Consider the following 10,715-nt stretch of genomic DNA (forward strand, 5'->3'; position numbering starts at 1 on the left):
AGCCAATGGTAGCAGCTGCCACCCAAGTTGAGATCCACCCTGACCTTATGTACGTCACTCTCTGCTTAGGATACTGGGCACCACCTCAAACTAACAGTGCCACAGAGGGAACTTAATAATGCTCTGCTCCCTTTCTCGACAAGAGTCTCGCCGCACCATCCGCCTGCCCTGCTAAGTGATTCAGTCCATAAACCCCAGTCTATCTGTCCCTTTGACTAAACCACCATCGCCAGAAAATCACAAGAAAGTGGAACACATCTACATGCTGACTGTTTTATATGTTATGGACCCCCGTGCAAAAAGTGGCATACATGTTATGTTTACAATGTGCTCTGCAAAGTGAACTGACTTCAAAGTGATCTTAAGTACCTCTGATACGTTTGTCCGACACCTCTCTAAACTGGATACAAACACTGACAATAGGAAGAGCACTTCTGGGAAATAAATAACATGAATAGTGTTACCCTTTCCGAACAACCACCCTGAAATAAGTTGTCCACATTGAGACAGTCGTATTTAATGACTAGATGCGGACAAGTGCAATATACAGTATAGTCTGTATGTAGTGCGTGAGATTCTTATTCTCCGTCCTTGATGTACCGGCCCCACTGTTAATGAATGTTCCCTATGCTGCCAGAGAAAGCTACAGGGAACTGTCCATTTTTCCAGACCCAGCCTTTGAGAATGATCTGGAGAAATGGGTGCAGTGCAACCAGTGATTATTGGGGGTGTGTGAAAAATTCTGCTCCACCGGCAGAGTTCACAGAGATTTGCCCACCCCTTATTCCGCTTGGAGTGCAGAGTTCTGACAAAACTCCATCAACTGATGCATTTCAGAGTTTGCTCTCACACTCAGCTCGCCAACATTAAGATGGTGATCAAGCATTTGCATCCCCTAGAGCAATTTTCAGGCACTAGAACCCTCCTGGTGAGATTTCTCAACATGGGTGGTCCTGGCAGGTCAAGAGCGTTTGCATTAAGAAGCTGCCGCTTGAGTAGAAAATCTACTCGAGCGGCAGCAAGAAGCAGCATCCTCTGGCACCCCACATGGTGCTGTTGGCACTGAGTTTACATTGCAGAACAAGCTCCGCAGCACTATAAATAAGCGTGAGCAGCGTGCCGTGCCCAAATTCTGCCCTCTGTTCTTTCTCTCTCTCACACACATGTGCACACAACTAAGTTACCCAGCGTCAAATCATCTCCAAAATTGCCAGGTTCTTTGAGAGTCGAGTTCAGTGTGCCTAAGAAACGTATCCCCCAGGTCATGGGCCTGTACATATAGCAGTAGACCCGTATACATGAACTTCCTGGTTTGGTCCCTAGAGATACTCCTAACAAACATATTTCATATTTCACCCCATGGACAAGCTTACACACAACACATATTCTATTTTAGCCACTGGAGGGGCATCATCACATCCACAAATCTTTTTTCAGCCACTTGTTGGCGCTCCTCTCACACACATTGTTTGCTTAAACCACTAGATGGCATGGCATCCATCACATACGGTTATATTATATGGACTGTTAGACAAGCCATTAAAAAAAGACTATGCTAATGGAGAATGCAGTGGCCGGAGAATTATCCATGAACAAAGCTTCAGACACTGGACATTACCAAACATGAAGTAATTTATGTACAGGACCACTGGATTTATGCTATTTTGGAGAAAAAGTGATTCCTGCATACGTATAGATTTACCTCATGATCCACCATCTGCTACATAATCTGTAGGATTAGGGAAAAAAAAAGTTTCTAGCTCAAATGGATAAACCGATATTAAAAATGTAGCGACAAACATAGCAGAGCAGTGGAAGGCCCTTCATTTGGCTGGTAAACTGGCACTAATGAGGTGAAACCTATGCCCAGACAGTGTTAAAAAGTGTAACAAGCTATTGACTTTGGCAATCAGGTAGGAGTGGGTAAGAGGGAGGTAACGGGTGGTGGTGGATAACAGGATTGTTTTATAAAGTGGTCAGCGCTGGCTGCTTCATAGTATTTTTTTCCTTCTGTTAGTTGGGAGTTGCTGAGTAAACAGAGATGGGCGCAGTGTGGGAGGGAGAGAAGAAACAGGGATGTGAGGGCAGGAGGAGGGGGGGAGAAAAAACAGGATGGGGGTAGGGGAGGTGAGAAGAAACTGTTGCGGGTTGAGGAAGAAGAAAGAGGGAGGGGGTAGAGAGAACATTTTTAAAAAGTGATCTGATGTGGCCAGAGATGATGGCAACATAGCACCTTTTTAGAAGAAATAATACCTGAATCACAGCATGAGCAGCAGATGGCCAGCAGAAAGACACTAGTTAAACTTAATTAATCTGTGCTTGATCCATGCACCACAGAATAAAAAGAAAGTGACCCATGGCAAGCTCTGTCCAATCAGAAGGCCGCAAAGAAGAGTGCCAATGATGCCAATTATTGCTAAGCAATGGGTGGGCTCCAAGCAAATTATTAAACACATAAGTCTTGAAAGTGGGAGGGCATGCTCCTGCTCATTCTCACGCAGGCTTGACCTAAAAATGACAAAATAATGAATACTATTTCAAAATGTGCCACATTATACTACATAATTTTCCCTTTCTTGTTGCATAATTTAGTCAACCCTGTCACATAATTTGGTCCTCCACTGCTGCATAATTTCAGTGGCTCTGAATATGGAGAAGAAAAAAAAGCACTTCATAGTATACTGCATTCTCTATGTGTATGTGCACCAGAAAATACTGTTTTTCCAATGCAATATTCAGACTAACCTCATGGCCAAAGTAGGATTACACAGAGGATACAAGGTGGTTTCCTTTGTTTTTATAGTTATATTCATATGAATCTCAAGGCCATGAAATATTGATGTTTTACAGACCTACTCTGAGACACTATGCAGACTCCAGGCATTACCTGGGTATAGGCAGGCAGCTTTCTGGGTAAAGGACGATTTGGTCATTTTCAGACCTGCAAAATAAATCTTATCGGTAACTATAGATATTTGGACCTCTGGTGGGCAACAATTTGGGTATTTACAGACCCACTCTGAAACAGTTTAGAACCTATTTGAGGAGTCTAGTTAGGATTTATAAAATGGACCTGGACACAACATTATAGACTTTGGTGTATGCAGAGGGCTATCTGCAAACCCTCCTAACATCATGAGGTGAGGGGCAGGGGGAACAGTGCCGCTCTTCAATTAAGAAAAGTTAAATTTGCTGATTTTAATTCAACGTTTGCTTTAGCACAGATTTGTCAGGCGGTGCTAGAGCACCTCACAATGATTTTGCTGCACAGCATTGATTGCTGCACACGGATAACCAGAAGCAAAAAGAAAAACAAAGGAGAAAAGTGTTAATGCACAGTATTTCTACTCAGTAGATGTACAACAGAGGCACAAATTACCAATGATGTGCAGATACAAACAGATCACTGTTATGGACGCTCGTTGGAAGATGAACACTTGTCTTTTCCGAACTTGTCAAACAGTGTGGTGTCAGATCTGGTGGTGAAATGTTTGAACTGATATTAATAATTAGAGATTTAGAGGAACATTTTAACATAGACTGTCCCCAGAAAGGGTTCATCAATAGACGCAATAATGTAAAAACAAAGCCAAACAAAATGTCCAACCCCATAGCGCATAGCGAAAGCGACTAGTTGCAACTGGAAATTGTGGTAGAAATGTGCTTTTATGATGCTAACAATATAAGCACTTCCCAAAAGCTCCACCTTCACAATTGTTTTCATGTTATTACGTTGGTGTCCTTTTTACGTCTTGGCAGCAGACAGACAGAAAATTGCCTGTAGATAGAGCTATTGGTTCCAGTACATAACTTACACTTAGAGTGGGCTCAGCTCCTTGCTAATGATTGGATAGTTTTGTTGTCTAGTTCAATTATCTGCTCTTGAATGAATGGATTCCCTTCCTATTCCTGTGTTTGTCCTGCTCAGGACCATTTTGGCTTCCAAAGATCTCTTTGATTTAGTTGTATCTTTCCACTTCATAGAGAGTGTTTTTTAGGTGGAAGCGTAAAAGACATATTGGGAACATGCTGAAAGCTTCCCTAGTAATGGATACCACCCATTGCTTACCATTGGCTTTGTGTTCTGTAACTCAGATTTGCTCGTTTTCTGTTTGCTGGCTTTATTTGTTTTAGTCTGTTCAGCGTATCTTTGTCCCTCCTGTGGAGCATAGCTTGTTTACCGCATTTCTGATTGGCTCCTCGTGTTCTTCCATGAGTGTTCACTTTCTGGGAATGATTTTTTCTTTGTCGTGAGGCACTCCATGATATAACGTGTTTTCAGTTGTCTCCCTTTTATGTTAGTTCACAGCAGTAAACATGTTGTATTTCTTAAAAAATTGTCCTGCCTCCTATCTTTCTGCTTGACTGAGTCTACTTAATTCTGCTAATAACAGTTCATCAATCTTGCATTCCTGTGAAAAACAATGTTCTGTTTAATGGCCTTGTTTATTTTGGTCAGTGCTCTTTACTAATAGCATAATTTAAACAATCATCTTACTCAATTTCACACCCATGCCATAGGTGCTGAGAGTAGGGGTGCTGAAGCATCCCCAAAATAACCATGCAGGAGTCCAGAAGTGAGTGAGCAATAATTATTAGGCCTTTAGATTTTGTTTGTATCTTGTCACATTTGCTGTGCATTCAAAGACAGAGGTCAGATGTTAAGCCCTGTCTTTTGAGGGAGATTGGTGTTTACTTTTCCTTCTCTGACTGCAAAGTGAGAAGATTTATGTGGCAATCTTTCTGGGTACTCGGGGTGTGCAAAGAAATGCTGTAGGATGTTATTTTTTTATAGCAACCAAAAACTTTAAACAGCAGTAAATGAACTGTACAAATATTTCAGAATATATCAGAATTAGGAAAGCACAGATGAAGAACAATTTTTTGCAATTCTGAAGTGTGGTGGAAACAAATATTTTACTACAATAAAAAAAATCAGTACACTTGGTGATGCCAAATTCCACACAATATCGTTTGTGCACTGTATAGTTTTGTCAGCAAACTATGTCTGTGCAAATGTAATGTTAATTTCAATTGGAAATGTGTTGTCTGTAATGGTAGTGCGCTACCACTCTATGCATATTCCACTCTACACCACTCCAAATTATTCCCCTCAATGCCACTCCAGTTTATGACACTCAACTTCACTCTACACTACTCGTTGTCACTCCACTCTATGACACACTAGTCCACTCTATGCCACTCTATGCCATTCTATTCCACCCTGTACAACACCACTCTATACCACTCCACTCTATGCAACTCCAGTCTCCGCCACGCCAATCTACGCCACTCTGCTCCACTCCACAATACTTTACTCTACTCTATGTCACTCCACTCTGCGACACTGTACTCTACAACAGTCTGCTCCACTCTACACCACTTCACTCTATTGTGATCCACTCTGCTCCATGTATTTACTGCACTCAATGACACTCTACTCCACTCTATGGCACTCCACTCTATGACATTACACTTTACAGTACTCCACTCTATGCCAATCCACTCTACGCCACTCCATGACAATTTTCTCCACTTTACGCCACTCCACTATATTGCACTCTACGCCACTCCACTCTAATCCACTCTACCTCACTCCACTCAATGACACTCCACTCTAAAACACTCTACTCAACTCCACACCACTCCACTCTATGCCACTCCACTCTACTCCACACTCTACTCCACTCCACTCTATGACACTATATTCCACTCTTTGCCACTCCACTCTAAGCCACTCTACTCTATGACACTCAACTCTACGCCACACTACTCCATGACACTCTATTCCGTTCTGTGCCACTCCACTCTACAACACACTACTCCAATCTACTCCATTCTATTCTACACCACTCCACTCTACAACACTCTACTCCACTCTGTCACTCCACTGTGTGACATTCCACTCTACACCACTCCACTCTATGACACTCCACTCTCCTCAACACCACTCCACTCAAAGCCACTCCAATCCATGACAGTTTAATCCACTCTACCTCATTCTATGTCATTCCACTCTACTCCACCCTGTGCCACTCAACTTCATGACACTGCACTCTATGACACTCTGCTCCACTCTACGCCACTCCACTCAATCCCACTTTACTTCATTTTACTCCACTCCATTCTATGAACCTCTACTTCCCTCTATGCCACTCCTCTATATGCCTCTCTGGTCTACTATACTTTACTCTACTCCATTCTATGCCCCTCCACTCTATAACACTGCACTCCACTCTACCCCACTCGACAATACACTACTCCACCTCTATTCCATTCCATAATGCACTCCTCTGTTCCATTCTATGCCATGTCACTCTATGCTATTGTATGTCACTCTATGCTACTCCACTCTATGCCACCCTACGACACTCCACTCTACAGTGCTCCACTCTGTGATATTCTACTCCACTTTACACCACTCCTCTCTACAATACTCTACTCCACTCTAAGCCATTCCATTCTACAACACACTACACCACTCTACCCTACAATACTATGCCACACCACTCTATGCCACTCTATTTTACTCCACTCTGTCACTCCACTCTACAACACTCTACTCCACTTTACATCACTTCACTCTATGCCACTCTACACTACTCCATTCTACACTATTCCACTCTATGCCACTCCATTGTAGGTCACCCGACTCCACTCTATGACACTCCACAACCACTTTTCTCCACTCAACTCTGCACCAATTCATGACACACCATTCTACAACACTTTCCTCCACTCTACATCACTTTACTCCACTACACATTACTCTACTCTATGACACACTACTCTAATACACTCTATGACACTATATGACACTCTTCTCTGTGACACAGTACTCCACTCTATGACACTCCACTCTATGACACTCCACTCTATGACACTCCACTCTATGATACTCCACTCCATCACACTCCACACTACAACACATTACTCCACACTACTGACACTCCATTTCACTCCACTCTGCGATACTCTATTCTACTCCATTGTATGCCACTCTATGTCCCTCCACTCTATGACACCCCACTCTACTAAACTACTCCACTTTATGACACTCCAGTCCACAACACTCTACTCCAGTCTATACAGCTCCATTCTATGACACTCCTTGCCACTTTACTCCACTCTACTCAACTACTTTCTGCTCACATGCAACACTCTACGACACTCCACTTTATAACACTTTACTCCACTCTGCACCACTCTATTTTATATCACTCCAGTGTGCTCCACTGTATGCAACACCACTGTACTCCACTCTACAACACTCCACTCTACAACACTATGCTCCACTCTACTCCACTCCACTCTATGCCACTCTACTCCACTCTATGCGACTCCACTCTGACACTGTACTCCACTCTATGCCACTCCAGTCTACAAGACAAAACTCCACTTTATGTCACACTATGCCACTCAACTCTACAACACTCTACTCCACGCTACAGAACTCCACTCTATGTCACTTTGGGCCACTATACGCTACTCCACTTTATGCCACTCCACTCTATGACACACTACTCCACTCTATGCCACTCCACACCACTTTGCTCTATGACACTTCACTCTATGTTGCTCTAATCTACAATACTATATGCCACTCCACTCTACTGCAACTTTCTCCAGTCTACGCCACTCTGCTCTATGAGAGTGACTGCCACTCTTGGCATCTCCACTCTACACCACTCTACAGTGATTTCGGAGCAAATATGGCACAAATATTGGCAACTAGTCCATTATGCCAAGAGTACCATTGATGCCAGCGCCCTGTCATGTCATGAGTGATACTGTAAGGAAATGCCTCTTTTTGCATGATCACTCCCAAAGTTTTGGACTAATGCTACTGGTTTTATCAACTCTGAGAGTGCACCGAGGCCTGCTACCCAAGCCTCAGTGCCAGTGCTCTAACCCCGTACAAAATGTAGTTGAATGGGCTGCCCCCAATAAGTTGGCATAATTATAAGTTCCTAGTATATGGTACCAAGGGTGCCCAGAGCATGTAAGTTAGAGTGTCCCCCCCAGGGCTGCAGCACTGATTGTGCCACCCTGGGTGTGACAAAGTACAAAATGGCTCCCAGCCTGCCAATGCAGGCTGAAAGAGCAGTTTTAAACTACTAGTTTGATTTTGCAACTTAAACCAATGGCAAAGCCCCTACTTCTCTCAACAATATATAGAATTGTCCTAAAGGAAGGCCTATGGAGCCCTGAGGCAGGGAGCTGTGTATTATTAAGTAGGACATATACTTTATCCTATCCTAAAAGCAAAACTTCCAAATTGTCATTTTTGCTGTGGAAAAGTTAGTAGCCCCGTTCGCTAACACAGGGTTACCGACTGATCACTCCACCCTGGTAACTTCTAAATGGGACTATGAAGATGGATACTTTAAGGTATCAAACTAATTGTGCCATTAAACCTGACATGATGCCCAAGTCAAATTTAATGTCACTTTTTTAGAAAGGCAACTTTTAGTAAGTTGCCATTTTGTTGCCCAGTTGTCCAGTGGCCTCACACAGCTGCTGGCCCCCAGACCGCCTTCTGCTCTCTTGAGGAGCAGGGTGAATGACTCTCTGGCTCAGGAACAATAGTAGCCTGCTACAGAGAGAGGTGTGACCTTCCCCTTGCAGGAAGCTACTCAGGTTGTTGGTCCAAAAAGTAAGCTTCAAAAGCAAAGCCGCCTTTGGTGGGTGAACGGGAGTCATAGTCCTCAAGGGTTGCTACTTTGTTCAGTTGGACAGGCTAGTGGCGGGAACAGAAATGGGAGACCAGTGCCCAAAGAATTTTTCCCAATGGAGTGTTGCCTATGAGTAGCCACACCTCTAGGGTGAGTTGACAAGCTCCTAACTTCCAGGGAAGGGTTCAGAGATCTTGGGGGTGGGCAGAGTAGTGCGCCATGGAGATGCTGGATGCCACATACAGCCGAACATCATCACAGTACAGGAGGGGTCCCAGCAGCTTATTGGCTAGTGACCAAATTATCCCTCTAGGGCACTTTCTGGGTATACAAATGGCAGCAGGCACCCTGAACCTCAAATTTTGGCAGAACTGGAGAAAGTACCAAAGAAGGACTGCCTTGCTTTCCCCTGGACCTGGCAAGAGAGGCTGCACCAACAGCAGGACTGCATCTGAGGCACTTTAGGCTAGCAAAGAGAGGAATGTGCCTGTGGCTCCTGATTCCTGGGAACATCATTCTCAAGTCTCAGACCAAAGAAGTGACTTAAAGGATCAGTAGGCTGACTCATGGAACCAGCACCAGGGCCATCAAAGCTGAAGAAGCCCCATCCAGCAAGATGGTAGCCACATTCCTGGAATTATCACCAGCCACCACTAGGCAACCCGAGAGATAGATCCTTTGCCAAAAGTTGCCACTGACTCCCCTGGGCCCAGGAGTGTTGCCTGAGTCCGTGTTGGTCTTCCAAAGGGACACTGGCCTCCACCAATGGATATGTCGCGCCGCGTGGTGCGGCGCGAGCCGAATGTTCGGCACAAGCCGGGCGTTCGGCTGGGGCCGCACAACGCGTTTCTAAAACGCGGCGCGCCCCCAGCCTTTCATGCACTTTTCGAGGCCCCAGGCATTGCATGGGGCCTCGCTCTGTCGTTTTCCACCGCCTTGCTGGGGTCTCCTGACCCCTCTTACCTGTTCTTCTTTCTTGTCCTCTTTCTTTTCTTCTTTCTGGGGTCTTTTTGTTGTACCTTTTTTATGTCTTCTTCCCTTCCCAGGTTACCTTTCTCTTCCCAGCATTCATTGTTCCCTATTCTCTATGGTTTCTATTCTGTTTTGTTCTATGTACCTCTCCCTGTCTAATATGGTGTCCTTTTACTTCCTGTGGTTCACTTCCTGTCTTTTGGTATATAAGGGCTGTGTTTTCTTCATTTCCTTGCGCTGCAACACTTTCTGCTCAGATAGTGTCTTCGCTCCTGATTTCCTCGCCTTTTTGGTTCTGGATTTCATCGCTCTGTGTTTCCTGAATTTTGTTCTTTTTGATTCCTGCTTTTTGTTCTTGTTTTTCAGGAGTCCTCCTGTTTAGAGGTTTTTTCCCCTTTTGTTCTAAGGGTTTTTTTCCCTCTGGCGCTATTTTCTGAAGGCCACGGTCTGTTCTTGGCGTCTCCATCACCTACAGCACCGTGGCTACCAGAAAGAGTCGCCCCTTTTTGGGCCAAAGCCGAACATCGAAGATCCACGCCACTAGATCTGCAAATTCCAGGCGCAAGCAGCACGTGAGTCGTGACAGATTGCAGCGCCCAACCATTCCGACGTCCTCAAACACCATGGATAATACAGTGGCGGCTGCTGCAGATTCTGATCAATCTCTTTTGACCACGATTCAGCAACAAGCTCAGGAATTGCAACAACTACGCAATGAAAATGCTGCGTTACGACAGGCTTTGGCTCTCCGCACTAGTGATGTTCCGACTATCTCCGCTTCTACCCCTCGTTTCTCCGGCGAACCAACCAAGCTTCGTGAGTTCCTGGATGCATTAACGGTGTACTTCGCCTTCCGACCAACCCAATTCTCCCACGACAGGACCAAGGTGGGTTATCTCATCAGTGCCTTATCCGGTCCAGCCTTGGCCTGGGCAACCCCGATGGTGTCGTCCAATGACCCAGTTTTGTCGGACTATTCCACCTTTGTGAGTCGCTTCAAACAAATGTTCAGTCGACCTGGATTGGAAGCCTCTGCAGAAGAAGCCTTATGCGACATTCACCAAGGCT

The sequence above is a fragment of the Pleurodeles waltl genome, chromosome 6 (genome assembly GCF_031143425.1).
Source record: "Pleurodeles waltl isolate 20211129_DDA chromosome 6, aPleWal1.hap1.20221129, whole genome shotgun sequence".
NCBI classification, from domain to species: domain Eukaryota; kingdom Metazoa; phylum Chordata; class Amphibia; order Caudata; family Salamandridae; genus Pleurodeles; species Pleurodeles waltl.